The sequence below is a fragment of the Ambystoma mexicanum genome, chromosome 5q, assembly GCF_040938575.1.
Source record: "Ambystoma mexicanum isolate Mex_15411 chromosome 5q, UKY_AmexF1_1, whole genome shotgun sequence".
NCBI lineage: Eukaryota > Metazoa > Chordata > Amphibia > Caudata > Ambystomatidae > Ambystoma > Ambystoma mexicanum.
The window spans coordinates 1,065,785,466-1,065,804,660 of record NC_090933.1 but is presented as its reverse complement, the minus strand read 5'-3'; the positions used below and the strand labels follow the sequence as shown (position 1 = coordinate 1,065,804,660).

The 19,195-nt window shown below is 42.2% G+C and overlaps 1 non-coding gene across 1 annotated transcript; it reads left to right on the top strand.

Moving 5' to 3' along the window:
- The first annotated feature begins 203 nt into the window (after window positions 1–203).
- Window positions 204–365, top strand: LOC138498965 (U1 spliceosomal RNA). Its single transcript, XR_011279052.1, has one exon. It is a non-coding gene; the product is annotated as a U1 spliceosomal RNA (small nuclear RNA).
- Window positions 366–19,195: the final 18,830 nt, after the last annotated feature.

Below are 19,195 nucleotides of genomic sequence, written 5' to 3'. Positions count from 1 at the left end.
GAGAAAGGAACTGCGCTACAATCTGCTCTTCTGCTGGGCTCTGCCTGCTGGAGCTTCCCTCTACATGTGGGACAGGCAGCTCTGCAGACGCTCAGAGCTTTCAGGGGGTGGGGTTTTGGGGCTGGGTCAGGGCCTGCCTTCTCACCCTCGCTTAGCGGGGCTTCCCAGAATTGACCCAACCCCTGCCCTCTTGCATGCAACTCATACTTAGCTGGAAGGGGAGAATCTGATCTCAAGAGCAGATCTCCCAGGGTGAGGCTTACCCATTGCACATTGGATTTGCTGACCCCTGCTATGTTCCCAAATGCGGGATACACAACTGCATTATTTCTGGTAGTGGGGGACTGCGTTCGCGCTCCCCCCCCGATTTATTGGTGAAAGAAAAGGTAAAGTGTGCACTAGGCCTGCTAGGTTGCATACTTTAAGATTGTGCTCACTTTGTGTTTCTTCAATTAGGTTCACCTCTGGGTGATCGCTTTTCCACATTTTACCTGTTGAATTGAATTATGCTTCTTTCATCACCACAGAAGTAATGTGTATTACAGCGATAAGCTACCTTATGTATTGGGCACACTGCACATGCTCAGGCAGCATCAATCATGCTTTGTACAGGACAATGCTGGCCTAAATTGGAAACAGCCAGCATAGACATGTTGCTACAGAGGCATATTTTGGGTACAACCAGCATGACAATGTGTTACATCAGTGACAGTGCTGTCTTACACTGTGGACACATTGATCATTAAAATGTGTTGTGTTGTAAAATGTTCTTTTCTGCTGTTGGTGACATGGAATTTTCATGTTCCCCTTTAGAACCGATTGTAAACGTATGGCTTTTTGGTCACCTTTTCTGCTATAAAATGCACCATTTCAACCACATATTTGAAAAAAATTCTTGGGGGGTAACCCCCCCAAACCCTCCCTAGAACCTTATAGCTCCCACGCTACGCGCGGTCGCCCCCACTATTTCTGAAAAATATTAACACATAGACACTGAAAGAAATCACAAGCAACTAACCTTTGATCACTGCCCATGACACCAAAAGCTATCTTTGGGACTGCATGGCTATCACTGCCTGTGATGCTATTGTGTCAAAGGTCACACAGTATCGCTTTTTAATATAGTGCTTTGGGTGAGGTTGTTGACTTTTGGCTCGCCGGCCCACTGAGTGACAAAAAGTTAATGCTTCGGCCCCACATTCAGAAAGGTTGGACAAGCCTGGCTTAATTGGAGCTATTGATGTGCAGCTGGCATAATGAAAATGTCTTAATCAAGTGATTCCTTAGCCAATTGACTTAAAGGCAGTAAAGTGCACTTGCATTTGAGCTGAAGTCCTGCTCAAAATAAGCATTGGAAAAGCCAACTATTTAGTATATTGTCCTAACGATATTGGATAGGGATTTCCGTCCTTTCTCTATTGTTTGACCCCTACCCCAACCCCCTCCCCACCCCATATATTTTGATGAGTTTTATTCGAAATAATTCTGACATTGGAAATTACTGGTTCGCACTCCACCTACAAAACCACCTAGTTTTTCGCCTGCATAAAATGGCCAAGCACCTCCAACACATAGATTTCTGTGCAATGCACCTGCATCAAGCATCCATTTAAAGCAGGCTGATTCCATAAGAATTCAGTGTGAATGCTGTCTGCAAAGTTTAATTTGCTTGCATCATTTACAGTTTTCACACAATATAGAGTAAAAGGAAAGCGCTATGGAATTTCGCATGCATTTACTCTCTCCTTGTGCATTCGTTTTTGCGAACGTGATGGTCCCTGTAGGCAATTAGCTCAAAGCTGTGTAACATAATATGGTTTGCAAACACCCGTACACATACGGGCTGCTTTTAGTTTCGTGTTATTGACAAGTGCACATTGCTTTTAACATGGTTTTGAATGTGGTAGTCATTCACACGAGTCCTGCTTTGATCAGTGGGGCGTCTTTGTTCACTTGCACATTTTAAGGCACGACATTCAAGCTCTGGCCTCGCTGAACAGCAAATATGTACTCATTTTACAAAATGTAAACAGAATTATTTATCTAATAAGAAGATCATTCATTTTATAAATGCGCGTATTAATAGATTTGGGAGGGGTTTTTCAATAAACGCCTAAATGGGGCTGGTACAATTATAACGTTGCATTATAAAATCCTGCTCAACCAAATGAGCTTATCATATGTTTATATTAACACAATAACACTATCTTGAGTAATGAAAACATCTTTCATTCGATTGGACAGTTAACATTAGACCATTTAGTGCAGCTGTTTAGCCATGTATATATGGAGGTAGAAACTTTCTGTGATGTTATGATACGATATGACATTTATAGTGCGCTTATACACAAGGGTTTCAAGGCGCAACGAGGCAAGGGAAGGGAACAAGGGTAGGACAGGATAACGATCCTACTAAGCCAAGTGACATTGATATTGCGCAAGTGCAGGGGAGAGGGAGGGGAAAAGTGCCAAAGGAGGGGGGAGGAGCAAGTACAAGACATAGGGGGTCATTACGAGTTTGGTGGTAGCCATGGCACTATTAGCGCCATGGCTGTCTCCAAACCCAGGTCCGAGTCCGGTGTCACTGAATAGGGACTTACCGGGACATTCCGACCTATGCGGACCCGGTAAGTCCTCATTCAGTAAACCATTCCCCATTCCCATTTGAGCCCTAATAGTGCTCAATGGGAATGTGCAAGGCGCTTATAACGGGCCTGCAAATTGCAGACCCGTTATTAGCTCCAAGGTCCCTTAACGGGACCCGTAGAGAACGGGTGGTCAGACCAGCCGTATCTGCTGGGACCCGCTAAGGGACCTTGGAATATGGCAGTAGGGGCTTAACGGCACCCCCATCCATAACGGTGCCGTTAAGCCCCTACCGCCATACTCGTAATGACCCCCATAGTATCAAAATATCTAAAAACAAGGAGTGCGGCCATCAGGTGGCAGCGCAAGGGATTACGTGCAGACACTAGGTGTTAGATAAGTGCAGGTAGGGGGACTGTAGGGTTGCAGCTAGCCCCAAGTGTAGGAGTGCAAGTGTGCCACTGGGAGGGCGCGGACCTGGGCCCTTGGTTCAGAAGGTAGCCAGGAAAGCAGTGCAGTGTTACATTGAGAAATCTATGTTCATACTTGCAATGCAATCTTGGCAACAGTTTTGTGTGTTCTTTATGACCACATATATGGAAAAAAAACAATCTGGCTAAAGTGAGCAGTCAGGTAAGAGGTTCACTTGAATTGTTTACATAACTGTTTACATAACTACCCATTCTATTCTATAGTGAAGAGGTTTGTATTTGGGTCTGCAGACATCGCCAATCATGCTCTCTTGCTCAGACTAATGCTCCTAGTCTTTGAACCTATCTTTCTTGTTTTTATCAGCCTCTGATTACTTGGGGTAGTAGCACGCTGCTAGGATCAACACAGGCCGTTGAGCTTTCCAAAGCATTTGTTGATCGAAAACATTTTTGGAGTATTCTTCGTGATGATGTTTTTATTCAACAACATCATCTACGGGCGACGTGTGTTTCTCTTTAAGCAGCTTTATCAAAGCTTATTTTGTAACATTGTTGTCTCACTTTGTAGAAGCTGTATCTAGTTGGTCTCTTCACTTCCATTGATATATAGATAGTGGAAGCAGGTATAACAGAAAAACTCAGTTGATAAATACTGCATCAACAAACAATATTTTTCGGTAAAGAAGATGCAGTCCTCAAGTCATTAACGATTGCAATTAAAATCAACATGTAAAATTGGCAGCACTTCCAGTTCTGAATCAAATAGCAATGAATTGGAAAGGACACATTAATAAGGTTCTTTGGGTCTTTCACAGAGAGCAGCCACCCAATATGTTTCCTGAACACATCCATAGGGTGCAGTCGCCAACTTAGGTTATTGGACTCTTTCACAGGGCACAGCTGTCCACTTACATTCAATCCTATTGAACACGTGCTGCATGTTTTTAGTTCTCTCCCAAGCGATTGACATTTTCATATGTGTGGATTCTCCCTCTGAGGAGAGTCCCTCCCCCATGACTGCCTCATTACTTCCTCATTGAACAGGAGGATGGGTGGTGGAGTTCAATATGGCTCCTCGAGTTCCCTGCCACCACTACACAGTCCAGCCACCCCAGCTAGCAGATTGCCCACAGGAAAGGCAGTGGGTCCCTCCCTGTATGTTTCCCAGAGAGGCTGACCAAAGATAGGCTCTGCTTGCAGCGCACCTCCCCCAACCACTTTTTGGGCTATTTTCTTTTGTTTCATTTTTTTGATTGTAAACTAGATGAAATTAAACATTATACGTTCACAAAGAACAAGGAAATAGATTAATTGAATTATAAAACAGAAGTATGAATAACATGATTAAAAGGTCAAAACGGTGTACAAAACAACTAAACCAATTTTCTCTAATGTTCTGAAGAACAGGACAATGTATCATGAGGATCTTGGCAGAATCTACAGGATGCTTTTTCTTCTAAGATGAAGGACCTCGCCCGTATATAACAGGTTATAGCGAAATCGCATAAAGGATTCACTGACACGTCTGTCTGGGCACTGCTTTAAGTAGAATGGTAGTTCCCTCCTTGTTTTGCATTCCAAGCTGATTTCTTTTGTTAATCTAAACTTTCCTCGGTCTTCACCCAGTCACTATCTAAAATGTTCTGTTTTGCTTTTTCTAGGTGTGATCGCAGCATTTCTGTTGTTATCTCAAGATCGGTCATTATTTCAAGATCGGTCATTATTTGTTGACACTGTTGTGTAAAATGTTGTTTAGGTTTTCCTATCCCATTCTACATTTGTTTTCCTATCACTGCATATAGAGAGTCGGCGTATTTATCCTCAGCTCACAAAATAGGAATAGTTTCTTCTTCTGTACAAGTTACAGGAGAATGGTATTCAGTCCTAGTTCGAAGTATAGAATACATAAAGGAACACAGGTTGGTAGCGAAAGCACCTTCTTCCAGATCTTTCCTTCCAGTCGTGGTAGATCTCTTTCTTCGGCTGGGGCCTCCCTCTGGAAGAGCCTCCCTGCCTTCCTGAAACTTGAGGAACACTATCTTAAGTTCCGGAAACACCTCTTTGCTTCTGCTTTATCTCCTCCTCTCGCCTGCTGAACACCTTGCTGAATCTGAAACTGTATTGGTTACCTGTCCACCCTCTGATCTTGGGCCGAGGTCCCCTCCCCTACCAGTTGCACACCCGCACTGCCACCCTGGCAACCCCTGCACTTGGGGACTGTTTTCTGTATCCCTACAGTCCCCTACCAGCACTTGATACCTGACGTCTGCACTGCCTCCCTGGCAACTCCCGCACTTGGGGACTCTTTTATCCCTACAGTCCCCGACGAGCACTTGACACCTGATGTCTGCACTTACCCTTGCACATGCCACCAGAGGCCGCACATTTACTCATTGCCTTGTTTATTATATTTATTTTTTACTGTCGACCCCAAGTACTGCTCTGCCCCGTCCCCATTTCCCCACACGCTTCCCACCTCCCCTGCACTTGCACGATTGCAATGTCACCTGGCCTACTATGATCATTGTCTCTTTCTTCCCTCTGTTCCCCCTCCCTTGCCTCGTCGCACCTTGAAACACGTATTTATGGGTGCATTATAAATGCCATATCATAACATAGCAGTCTGCTCAATTCTAATTTATCTAATTGACTATATATTTTCATTCCATATTTTGGTGATGGAACGACTTTACTGGTGTAGATTTCTACTAGGGGTTTATGAGTGAACCGGCAACATTTTAGTTTTATATATTTCATATGCCCTATGTATTGGATTCCTCTTGCCCAAAGAGCTGACTTCCCGATCTGATATTCTGTTGGTCTAATGAGGTTAGAACCCATATATGCAATTTGTGGGGCAACTACTATTGTGGACAGATCGATTTTCCAGGTGAAATTTGCTTCATTTTATTTTTTTCCAGTATGGCATGGTATGCTCCATTTTGTTGGATTAATTGATAGGTTATTCAGTTTAACATACTCATGAAACTATTACGTAATCTTTGTAAATCGATTGGTGTCCTGTTTAGTAACAGTATGTCATCTGCATATGCAACCCACATGCTCTGCTCTCCAACGATTGGTGGGCTGTTGCTGGAAACAGGGGACTACCACTCACCATAGTTACCCTAGCCACTGGCACTGAATGGGTAAGCTGGATGGGGCGCAGATGTTTGGTCACATTGTGGCTGATGTTGCTGTTCTGATAACCCCAAACATAGGATCTGCTAGCACACTACCCCTTCTCCTTCCTCCATGTGCAGGGTTGGCTGCATGGTGCCTAGCAGCCTTCGTGGGGGCTGAGGATGTGTGTGCCTGCTACACCTCCCTTAGCCACTAATAAACCTTGTTCCTCAGGGCATGCTTTGTCATACCTGAGGTGAATCTTCCATCTGCTCCCACTTGACCCTCTTACAGCAGCGCAGCAATATGCAGAAGAACTCAGGATCCTTTCCTCGGCAGTCTTCCCCTGTGGCACAGCAAAATAGTACCACACCCGGCGCCCTATGAACTGAGTAGGAGAGTTGAGATCCCCACTCCCTGGTGCTCCCGCTGTGCATGGAATTCTCCTTCCACCATGGCAGGATCAGTAAAATGCTCCCCCTACACTATCACCTCCTAACCCATAACCCATCACCCTTGCCAGAACCCTCATCCCACTGACTGTAGCCCACTTAATCCTTTTTGCCACCTTCCAAACAGGAGCCACTGCAAACATCCCCTGCATGGTGTTCGCAGCACTAGCCCCCTTGTACATGAGAAAGATGATTTTCTGCTCCTGAAATGCCCCCATTCACTGCTCAGGGGCATCCACAGGAGGCCCTTCCTCCACATCTCCTCCACTGACTCCACTGATGCTCATGACCCCTTTCCTACTCCTAATGTCTCCCCCAATGCCTTATCCTCACCCAATGATTCAGAAGATCAGCACTGCTGTGTGGGCCAAGCTTGAAAATCATCACACATAAAGTGCACAAGGTTCCTCCGTTCTCATCCATCATGCAGGAATCCACCTCCTCCTGCGAGGAGAAATGTCACTCCTCCTCTTTCCTCTCCACTACCTTCTTCCTCTCCCCCTCCCAGCATCAGCAGCATAGCATTAAGGCAAAGAGGAGATACACTGGGTAAAACAAAACAAAAAAACACTAAACATCAGGAAACTACAAAAAAGTCCAACGCCAAACAACTCAACACACCCACCCTTCAAACACTCTCAAAATGCGAGTCTGCCCTATAAAACACCTTCCTTCACAGCCTAGTAAAACCCACAAAGGATCAGGAAGTGAACTTGGGCACGATTTGTTTTCTTTGATTAGATGAAACGACTAACATAAACTTGAAAAATCGCTTGAGAGGCGCTTATTGGTTAGAACAGAATTTTGAAACTTCCAACTCTACACATATGTTGCTCCATCACTCCCATTTACTAAGCCAACTTTGGCTGAGGGGAGTTGTGGTGCAAAGCATCTTGAGAGCCAAAGGTTTCTAACCCCTGGCTAGACGAACCTGACTGTAGATTAAAATGATCCCTTTATTGACAGCTTTGCTTTATTTTATTTTATTTATAACGCGCACCAGTGGCCTAAGGGCATAAGGGCGGAAAGAGAAAACAAACAAACATAACAACAAAAAATAGTTATAAGCGTCACACGCTCATAAACCTCTGAGCACTAACACACATTACACACATCAGAAAACATGACCTAAAACATTGTAAGAATTTATGCCAACCAACATTAGAAAGAATAGGACAGGTAACAAATCAATGCATAACTGAGGGGTATTAAAACAAAACATTCCAGAAAAAAAGATTGGACTTCCTACACGTCAACTTCTAGTCTTAAATTCGAAGAACCCCTTGGCAGGTATTAACACTTGCTAAGAAGAGTGGCAGATTACTAGACCCACATCCCACTAGAACACAGTCCCTATTCTTCTGGGCACACCAATCATTCAGCTCAACCCTGCATAGAACCTTCAATTTCGAAGTTCTAATAATTCTTTTGCATGCCCGTGAAAACCTTGGATTGGCTGCTTTCTCCAAAAGGGAAATTCACATAGAAGTGTTCAGTTATGTGCCATCATATCCAACTCCCTCTAAAATGTTTCCTTGAGAACAGACCTCGTGACCAATTTTTCATAAGACTGGTGGTCTCTGTACAGAAGCCATTTTACACTACAAAAATAAATGATTGGTCCTCTTATAAACACACATTACACTTGGTTTCACAGAAGTGTAAATCATTGCGACACGATTGCGAGACATGCTGTCTCTTAATAAATCACGGAAATAAGCCATACACAGAAATCACGGATATTGCAACATAATATGAATTACCAAAAACGACAAAAAATATTATCAGGCATTGGTGTTAATTTATTTTTAATTTCCGGGGATAACATTTATTTCTCAGTTCATTGATTACATTACTACTTTGTTCAAAGTGTTCCAGGTATGTGTGATGCTTATCCACCCCAAAAGAAATGTAGATAATCGCCATAATGATATTTGGGTCTCATAAATTAACAAGAGCACAGCAAATATTCCAAGAATGCAGCAAACAAGCTCGACCTTGGAGAGTTGCGCGGCCATCCATATTTGATCAATTAGAATTGGGCGACCATACACATTAGGTCAATAAGCATTTATTCAATTGATTCCAAGCTTTTATTCTCTCTGAAGTTTTGGGGACACAAGTCCTTCAATACTCTTTTGCAAATTCATGGCAGAAGTCAAAGTAATGGCTCTCCCCAGTTTACTAATATAGTTTGGGTTTGTCCACACCATGCTCGGGGACCTTCATGTGAGCAGATGGTACCAACCACGAGAAAAAGTACCACCAAGGACACACATGGTCCTGGCCGATCATCTTAGTGGCTTAGTGGAGAGGGCTATTCCTTAATGGCCTGTGCTATTGTATCAAGAGTTAGCAGAGCCTGAGTTTGCTCTATGCCTTCCATTTTTTAGGCTCCATGTCATAATTGCGTGACCCTAAGCATAGCGGTCTTTCGTATCATGGCTATTATAATTACCTTTTTCACTGTCCCCCCTCCCTCGGCCACTCTCTTTCTGGCCCTGCACAATATCTCACTGTGCAGTAAACAACAGTATTGTATCAAAAACAATTACTGCTACTAAATGATGGCTCTAATTTGGTTTGAACATGGATTGATGGGGCACTAGCTATGATATTTGTGATTGATAGTAACCAAGTATTATGACCAGGCTGAAGTTGAGCAGCCCCACTTGTTCCAGTCGTCCCTCTGCTTTTTAAGAGTGCACCTTCACATGCACCAATGCCACTTGTGTGGTCTCCAGACACTAAGGCGGAGCTGTAATGCAAGGTGGGAGGGTGGGTGCATAGTATGGTTGAGCAGGAAAAGAGCAAGAGAGCTGTGATGTGCTGTTGGCAGCTTCATTTCGGAACACCGGTCACTGAGCATAAATGTGATTTTCCGGACGTTGGCCACCATGTGCTGTTGTGCAACATCATGTGTCATTTGTTTTGTTTTTGTGAAGAACATGCGGGTTGGTTCTATAGAGGTCTGATTGTGTTAAGTATAGAGATTGAGAGGTGTCTTCAGAGGAGTGAGTTTATTAGTACGGATTGTTGGTGAAGGTCCTGGAAATCCATCCAAGTGCTCTGCATCTCCCACCCCCGGTTTCCACCCAGGTGCACAACATCCTAAACCTAGCAATCAATCCAAGCTTGCCACAACCCCCACCTCGTGAAAATCCACCTAAGTGAGCCACTCCCCCACCCCAGGAATCGAAGTGCATAAGACCTCCCACCACTGAGAATCTATCAAAGTTTATCACATCTCCCACCCCCGCGATTCACCAAACTTCACCACAACTCCCACCTCTGAAAAAAACCAAGTGCATCACAGCCCCCACCCCTGGAGTCAATCAGAATGTTTCACAACCCCTACACCCTGAAAATGCATCTATGTGCATCACATTTCCTACCCCTGAAATCCATCAAAATGCGTTAGATTCCCTATCCCTGATATCCATCCAAGTGCAACACAATTCCCATCCTTGAATTCTGTCCAAGTGTGTACATTTCCTACCCATGAAATTCATCTAATTTCGTCACCTGTGGCATTGATGATCTTTGTCTGCCCGCTAGTTGCCCTTTCTGGGTTTTACCTTAATTGTCACGTCATTGATCATGATTCCTAAGCTTTTCCGAAATTTGTTAAGCTGACTGATTTTTTAGTACAAGCCATATTTCTAGCTAGGTGATGTGCTAACTGGCCTTGGGGGAATCTGCAGGGAACGGTTAGTCATCGTCCTCGATACCCTAGGGGCGTTGTCTATTATGTATTGGGGTTGGTCTGGTGCATTACTCCTATTCACTTGTTGGTCCTCAGTGGGGGTATGCCTTGGCTGAGAGTCTCCCTGTCCTTATTTTCCCTCCCCTAGTTTGCCTTTAGCCTCTTGCCCTACCAGCTTATCCTGTATTTTAGTAGTCCCTCTTTAGGGGGTACGTGGGGAGGGTTCATATCTGTTTAAGGTCTCTCTTGACAGTTTTCGGGCTGCTTTTCCAGTACTTGGCAAGTTACGAGGTGTGCAGGCACTGTTCAGTTGGTTTCATTGTATTCGCAGATGAAGAGTCAAGATTTAAGAAGTTTTTTGAATTGTTTATGGCCCACTATAGTTTGTTTTTCCCTGGGCAGGTAGCTCCATAGTTTCACAGCTAAGCAGGAGCATTCTGATACTTTTTGGGTTCTAGGTGGATGTTGTTGCAGGAACTCAGGGGTCTGGTTGGTTTGTAGATGGAGAGTCTTTTTAAATATATTCAGCTCCATGGCCATGTAGTGCTCTGTGCATTATGCACATTGTTTTGAAAGTGATATGTTTTTTACCGGGAGCCAATGTAACATCCTAAGAGCTGGTGTGATGTAATCTCTTCTGTTGAGTTTAGGGAGAAGTCTGGCTGCTGTGTTTTATATTAATTGTAGTTTCCTTAGAAGGTAGTCTGGTATTCCAAGGTACATGCTGTTAGCATTATCTATCCTGCACACGATGAGTGATATGATGGCCAGTGTTTTGTGCATGAATGAGAGCAATGGTAGAATGTATTTAATCGTTTAAAGGTGTAAGAAACACTTCTGAATTATTGTATTTACCTGGGTTTCTAGTGTTAACTCTTTGTTCATGATGATTCAAAGGTTTTTTACAGCTGCAGATGGTGTCTGTGGGTTTTCCAATACTATTGGGCATGGGATCCGCTGATTGTTTCGTCTTTCTTTAGGTGTAATCATAATTTCAGTTTTGTCTGGGTTAATTTTGTGTTCTTTGATGTTCATCCTGTGGTAGAACTCCTGGAGACACTGTTTGTTAGTGTTGCTTTCTCTTCTTATATGACACTGTATTTGAAGGTGATTTGTGTATTGGTTCCATGTCTTATTAACAAATCAAACAATAACAAATACTTTTATAACACATTTAAAATAACAGAAAAAAAATATTATGTTTTTATTTGGGGGAGTCCCACCAACCCCCCCGTTTCCCAGCTTTATGACCCCACCCCAACACCCTCCCAATCCATTGTAATCCCTTACCCTACCCCATATATATTTTTAACCGAAAATGTGAAATACTTTGTTATTTTCTTTCTGTATTAATGTTATTCATTGTTGTCCATTTGTTAATATTACTGTATATCTTTGTATCATCTGCATAGTTGTAGGATGTTGGGCCTCATTTTTTGATGAGGTTGATTAGCGGTGTCATGAAGATGTTGAAGAGTAGTAGTGATAGTAATGAGCCTTGGGGTACTCTGCAGGTGGTATCTGTGGTGTGGATTTGGAAGGTTCTAACCAAACTGTTTCTGTTTTTTCTGAGAGGAAAGATTTGTTTCAGAGCAGCGCTGTGCCATTGAGTCCTATTTCTTCCAGCCTTTTTATTAGGATGTTGTGGTTGAATGTGTCAAAGATAGCTGAAAGATGCAGTAATATCACTGCTGATTTGGTTTTGGAGTCTGCCTTCATCTTTAGATCATTCCGTATTGAGACTAGTGCTGTCTCCGTTCCTCTCAAGGGTCTGAAGCCTATTTGTGCCTAGTCAAGTAGATGGTTATTTTTAACGTGTCCCAGTAGTTCTTCATAGAGCTAGGTTTCTAACAGTTTTGCTGGGTTTGGGATGTTTGAGATTGGTCTATAGTTTGAGAGGTCTTCCACTTCGCCCATTGTGTCCTTGAGCAGAGGTTTGATGAATCCTGTTTGAACTCTCTTGGTACTCTCCCTGTTGCAAGTGCTTGATTGAAGAGGTGTAGGTAGTATTCTGATGGTGTGTCCTGTGTGAAGATGGATGTATAGATGTCTGGATGGCAAGTGTCCATTGGGGAACCTGCCTTGTTACTCTTTTTAACCAGGCTTAGTAGTTTTTCTCTTGACATCTGTTCGAAGCAGCACATTTAGTTTTGGGGTCCAGGGGCTGGTGGTAGCTGGCTCACTGTTTGGTCAATTGGTCTGCTTTGTATGACTCAGTGTATGTTGGTGATTTTGATCTTGACGTGATCTGCAATATCGTTGCATAATTTCTGGGAAGGTACTAGAGTGTTGCTGTGTTCGTGTGGTTTGCTCATCTCATTTACAATGTTTAGTAACTCTCTTTGGGTTTAGGTGAATTTTCTGATCCGGTCGTGGTGGTGCTTCTTTTTTGCTTTGAGAATTTCGGATTTGTAGGATCGAATTTCTGGATCAGATTTGCTTTTCCGTCTATGTCTATTGCATCCAATCATATGGCCATTGGCTTTGCGATTTCTAGTTGTTCTTCTAGGTTACTGTTCCAGATGGTTTTCCAGTTTGTTTTTACAAATTGGTAGGTACTTCAGATGGGTTTTGTGGTATTTGGATCACAAAAGGGATGATGAGGTGGCCACTCCATAGTATTTGGATGGGCGGTGGTGTTGTGATCAGGTATCTGTTGGCAAAGATTGCATCCATGGTGTGTCCTGCTGTGTGTGTTACTCCTTCTACCACCTGTCGAATGTTTATGGTCTGAAGCTGCTTGATTATGCTTTCTTTTGAGTTGGGGTTCTCTTCTTCGAACCATATGTTGAAGTCCCTGAGAATGATCATATGATCATGTTTGATGGATAGATTAGTGACAGCTTCACTGAAGGTGTCTGTGATGTCGGCATTGTACGTTGGAGGCCTGCAGACGAGTATGATGCCAGGTTTGATTGTGGGCCGGTGTTAAGGTGGAGGATGAGGGATTTGCAGTTCTGGATGTTTAAAGGCTCTGCTGTTTTTAATTTTTAGGTGTTCTTTGTAGGCTACTGCAAGGCCACCCCCTCTTTTTCCTTTTCCGTTCCCCTGTTTGCATTTGAAGTTCTCAAGCAGGCAGCTGTGTAGTATGACTTTTTTAGTTTTCAGCTAGTCAGGTTTCTGTGATGAATAGGATGTCAATTCGACCGTTACAGAGTAGCTCGTAGATCTCGGCTGCGTTTTTGGACATAGATCTGACATTGATTAGTTTGCAGTGTAGTTTTCTCTTTGTAGTCAAATGATTTGAATCTTTGGGTAGTTTTCCGGTGGTTCTCCTTATCGTCTTTGTATGCTTGATGGTCAATGATGTGCCAGATGAATGTTCATTATGACGCAAAGACAAGACATAGTATGTGTTCATTTGTATGTAAATTGTTAGTTAAGATATTTACGTACTGTGTAAATTCTATTATAAACTGGGTACTGACATTTATTTTGCCTTTTCAAATTCACACAGTTAGATTCTAGGGATTGCGCTTGTCATGCACTTGTCATGGATACAATCTTCCTGTTGATGGCTTCTTAAACAGAATTAGCCAATAATCATGAACAACGCTTCTGTAATATCTATTTTCTGGAACGATCATCAGGCACTAATCTGTCCTTGTGCGAAAGCAATAATAAGGAGCAACGTACCAGCTTTTTATTGTGAATACGTGCAGATGGAAAGGTGTTGCATTTCAAAGTGAAACAACTCCTTTCTTTTAACTAATGGGTGTCAATCAAACATCAGTGATGTAACGTAAGCAAATTTGATTTAACTACACAGAAGTTACACAAAAGAATTCGAATACAGGGATTAATTGATCGATGAATGCAATCGTCAATATTTGATGAACTTTGACACTTATAGAAAATATTCGAAGCATGAAATGTTTGCTAGATGTAACTTCTATTGGCAAAAGTTATCAATGTTTTTGTGGACATAGTATTCTATTTTGAGTGTTATGTCAAAAATAAAAGTGTTTGTTCCATTCCCGATTATTGCTGTTTTCTTCAAAATGTACATTATTTTCCCCTTTTTGTGAAAATAAGCAAAACGTTTGAGTTGTGTGTGGATGTGTGTGTTTATTTTCCAGGTTCTGCATTAGGTAACATCATGACGTGGATGATGACAAGGTACGCTGATCACCACCGTCATGAGAATATGTGAGGCATATTGTTTTGACTAGTGATATCAGCTTTAGGGGTGGGTGATCTGAATTAATGCTGCAAGGGCACTGAACTTAGGCTGATGGATCAATGGATACGTTTATCTCAAGGTGGCATTACCCAACCCATTATTTTTGCATTAATAAATGTGAGAAAAACTAAGGTAAGATGCAGTGGAATTTTTGTAAAGATCGGTCGATGTATGCTCAAAAATACAAGCCCAATCGATTGGGCCAATACAACTTCTAAGTGAACTTCCCTTTTAAAATGCTATGAATGCCAACTGTATTCTGAGGGCCCACAAAGGCATGTGCATTCTCCCCATGGATTATTTTCAATATTACATGATGAGTCATGAAGTATACTACTGTTTTTGCTTCGCCAGATTGTTTACTTTCTGAAATATTACTCCAAATACTTGCAGAAATTCTGGTACACGATTAACTTGATTGATTCATTTTTACTTCCCCAGCAGATGTCCCTTTCTCTTGTGTAATCCTTTTGATGTTGCCCTTACCGTTGGCTTATTTGTTAATAATACATATCCTTGGATTGTCTTTTGTGTTGTGCCCCTGTCTGATGTGTCCTTTCCATTTCATTTAAGATGGGACGTAGATCCAGTAATTTAGGGACATGCTGTTATGAAAGGTCTGGGGCATTTCCCCTTTGCCAATTTTTTGGAATCTCAGAAATGTGTAGATTGTCCATATAACTTTATCGATAACTCGGATTGTGGCTTTAATATCCATGCATAATCTTCAAACTTTATCCTTTGTATGTCCATCTGGATGTTTGCCAACTGACTCACTTTGGACTCACAGTGGCCTGCCTAATCACATGTTTCAGGGCACAGTCTAGACCAGGGGTCTCCAACCTTTACGTTAGCTAGAGCGACTTGTAGTGGAGGCCAACAGTGGAGAGCTACTAACGGGCGATATCAGGGTGGGGATATTTATAAACCTCGGAATTTTTACCAATATTTTTTTGGCTCGATTATTTCCCCTCTATAAACAGATGGAATAACATATGCCTTCACGAATATATTAAGAACTTCAAAAACCTCTTTGTTGCATTATTTATTTATTAGTTGCTGTCTCAAAAAGACAGTGTGGTATTTGTTGGACTACCACACAAATATCCTGTAATTTTTGTGCCCCTTCCTTTGCGTTTTATGCAGGCTTTCTACATGCTAGACACACTATTGTTTTCCAAATGTGCATTTCACACTTACAAAAAAAAAAAAAAAGAAATTTCCAATTGAAAAATGTTGCTTGCGTTCACAAGTTTTCTTTGAAATGTCTTTTTTTTGTCAGACACCACACATACTGTGTTATTTGCCAGTAAGATAGCTCAGCCGGTTGGGCGCTCGCTGCTGCGATCTGAGCGTGATCTGCAGGTTAAAATCCTGGCAAGGCCAACTCAGCCTTTCATCCTTCTGAGGTCGATACATGAGTACCAATTTCAGTTGGGTGATATTGCATGTAAATATGTGCTCTGTAAAGCGCTTTGGATTAAGGCGCTATATAAATAACACATCATTATCATTATTTGTGTGCCCCTCTGTGTTTTAGCACAAGTTAAATTTATAAAGATGTTATATGCTTGTCGAACTGGTTAATCACAAATAAATGCTTCTGTTATGCTGACAGCAGTTTGTAGGAAATTAAACTGTGGGTCCATGGTTGCCAACTTTTGATTTTCACAGGGGCAGAAATATCCCCACCTCAGCCCTGAATATATGCAAGCAACCAGCCCAACCCATACCCTGGCCAAACACATTGTATAGCACTTTTTTTATAATGCATTGCAAAAAGTCATACGATTACCAACCTGTAGTTTTGAATATATAACCTCTCAGCATCGGTCTGCCAACCTGCTGAACTACCCTGGTAGGCTTCTACTGTGCAGCGTGTCTATGGATTGCTTAATGTACTAAAAGTGGGTGTACTTGTGTCATGGAAGTGATTTAAAGGGGAAATGTACGGTGTGGAATTTGGAAAGAAACCACCTGAAAGAAATTGCACCATTTTTTAAATATTATTTTGAACATTTCCATGCGAGCGCCAGTGCTACTGTGATATTTTCATTGCGTGGTCACAATGATCCTGCCCCAGCCCCTCCAACATCTCTGGCAAACAAGAGCAGCTTGCTTAAGAAAGACTGTCGTGGGGGCGCACAAGGCCAACTGTGGTACTACAGGCGGCCTGCAGAAGCATAACGTGATATTGACATTTGTCAGTGGATTTACAAGCAGTTCCAAGTGGCACAGTAGCCAAGCTCTCTGCCTGCAATTGGGCTGACTAGGGTTCGGATCCTGAACACGGAACATGGCTGCAAAAAGCACCATTAAATAATATAACTTAGGATAAATGTTTATTTTTTGGTATCTTCAGCGCGGGCGACTGAAAAGGCTCAGGCGAGCTACTAGTCACCCGCGATCGACTGGTTGGCGACCTCTGGTCTAGACCATCTATCCTTTCTGTCAATGTAGACAAAAGCCTTGCTGGAATCTTCCTTTCTCCTCCAAAGATTGAACAGTCATCAGGCTATCATAAGGTTCATTCATCTTCACCAGTGGTAAGCTGTTTGGTTTCTCGTTAAATGTATTGCTTTCTGGACTTCTCAGATTTGGCCACTGGTCAGGACTGGTGCTTATCTGGCATGATTGTAGAGGACAGGAGAGGCAGCAAATGACTAGTTATGCTGGAGCTCCACCTTTAGGCAGCCATCTCCATCAACGGTTAGATGGAACTCTCTTCATTACAGTTTTTCTCCGTCTAGTCCTTCTCCGTCATCAGTACTTCAATACTGTCCTTTTCTTTTGTTAGAGTCTTGCTTTGTCAGAGTCAATCTCTTCCTTTCAATCACTCATCAAAATGCTTTGCCAAGTCTAGCCAGATTAGAATATAGCTTGGATGGTCATTTGCAAACTATGAAGGTGGAGGTATGAATTTGCCATGCCATATTGTAGCCATGGCAGATTCATACCTCCACCTCAAAGACAGAAGCAGGAAAAACAAAAAAGAAAATCAAACATTTCAAATGTCACACTTGCTAAAATGTCAACCTAGAAAATTACCAAAGCCAATCTGACCACCATAACGATTGGCCTGATTAATGACCTCTCAGCTGTCAAACAGTAAGCCTAGGCGAACTTGTTAAAACGTGATCTGTGGAATTCTGTGAATATCCTAGTAAAATGTGGGTAGGCTTGCAGGTTCCCGCAGATTTTCCTTCCAACCTTAATGTGACCGTATTTCCTTTCATGGGAAAAAAAATATACATAATAACTTAAAATGCACCAGGAAAGAAGAGAAATGTTAAGGGAGTATGGGCCAGGTGAGGCCGAGTGAGGGGTTTAGCAAGAGAAAATTGAGTCTTATGAATGTTACACAAGAAGAACAGCAGGTGCACATTTTCATTAAACCATCTCTGATGACTAGCTGAGTGCACCTACTGCAGAGACCTATGAGAAAACTGCAGGTAACAGGTATGCATCTGCGTATGAAGAACTCAGCCTTTTAACCTTCTGAAGTTGATCAAATTAGTAACGTTTATGTGGTGAATTTGAAGTTTGCATAACAGGCCAGAAGAATCCGACACATGTCAGGATGGCGTTGCTCTTCCTTTCGTCATTCAGAGGTTTTCACATTGTGAATTATTGAGGTTTACAATATTACAATATATAGTATTCATAGCAGACATGGAATTCTGAAAAGCTTATAGGGCTTGGAAAGGGCCAGCCCTGCGTTAGAGGAGAATATGTTTTCATCCTGTTGAATGTGCTTCTATAGGGACTACTGAACCTATTTATTTAATAATAGGGAGCATCCATGGCTGCAGGGAAATCACCTCAGAAATGCCAGTAGGGAAGAGTCTGAGTCAGTCACATTCAAACATTCATGATGTAGAAGACTCGGACCTTCCTTAAAGAAAAAAACCTTTAGTCAGCTAAAATTGCAATAATATGACTTCTGTACCTGAGAAAAAACACATGACATGTACATAGTGCAAGAGTGCAGGGAGTGCCATACATGCTACTGGCAATAATGCATCAAAGGGGCATAGCCAGCCAATCATATGCGATGCAGCAGAGTCCTCTGGAATTGCACAGACCACCTTTGTGAATAATGTGGCTGGCACATTTCTCAAAGTAATGCAAATAAAAAAAAAAATCTTCGTTTGTACATTTTTATTTGCTACGTTTTGTGAAATTGGATCTTAGTGTTTCTATTTAAAGATTAACATTTGTTGTCAGCTGCAAACAAAGAGATACAGTTGGTTTCTGTATTATAGAAATAGCCATGACATTAATCTTTTAGACATTTTGCTTTCTTTAAACATTCCTGGCAGGAAAGGCTTTGGACTTTGGCCTATTCGATTGTTTTGTTTGCTTTGAACATGTGCTAGCAGGAACAGGTCCATCTCCTGCAACTCAATGTTTACAACAGCGTTTCACCAGCACACATGTTCAGAAGCATACCCCAAATCTGTATCTGAATCTCTTGGAAGTTCCGTACATTCTGATCATTCAGGTTTTGGGTGAATAATTCAGCCCAGTCTTAGCAAACACATATCCTTCAGATCAACAATCAGCTGAGCTGACAAAGAAACCAAGTTGACTTCCAAAAACGCAGAAACAGCCAATGCATTTGGCGAAGAGCTCATTGAAATGCACACAATCATCCATACCAATATTAAATAATCAGTGAAACTCATGAACAAGTTCTAACATCTTACCTGGA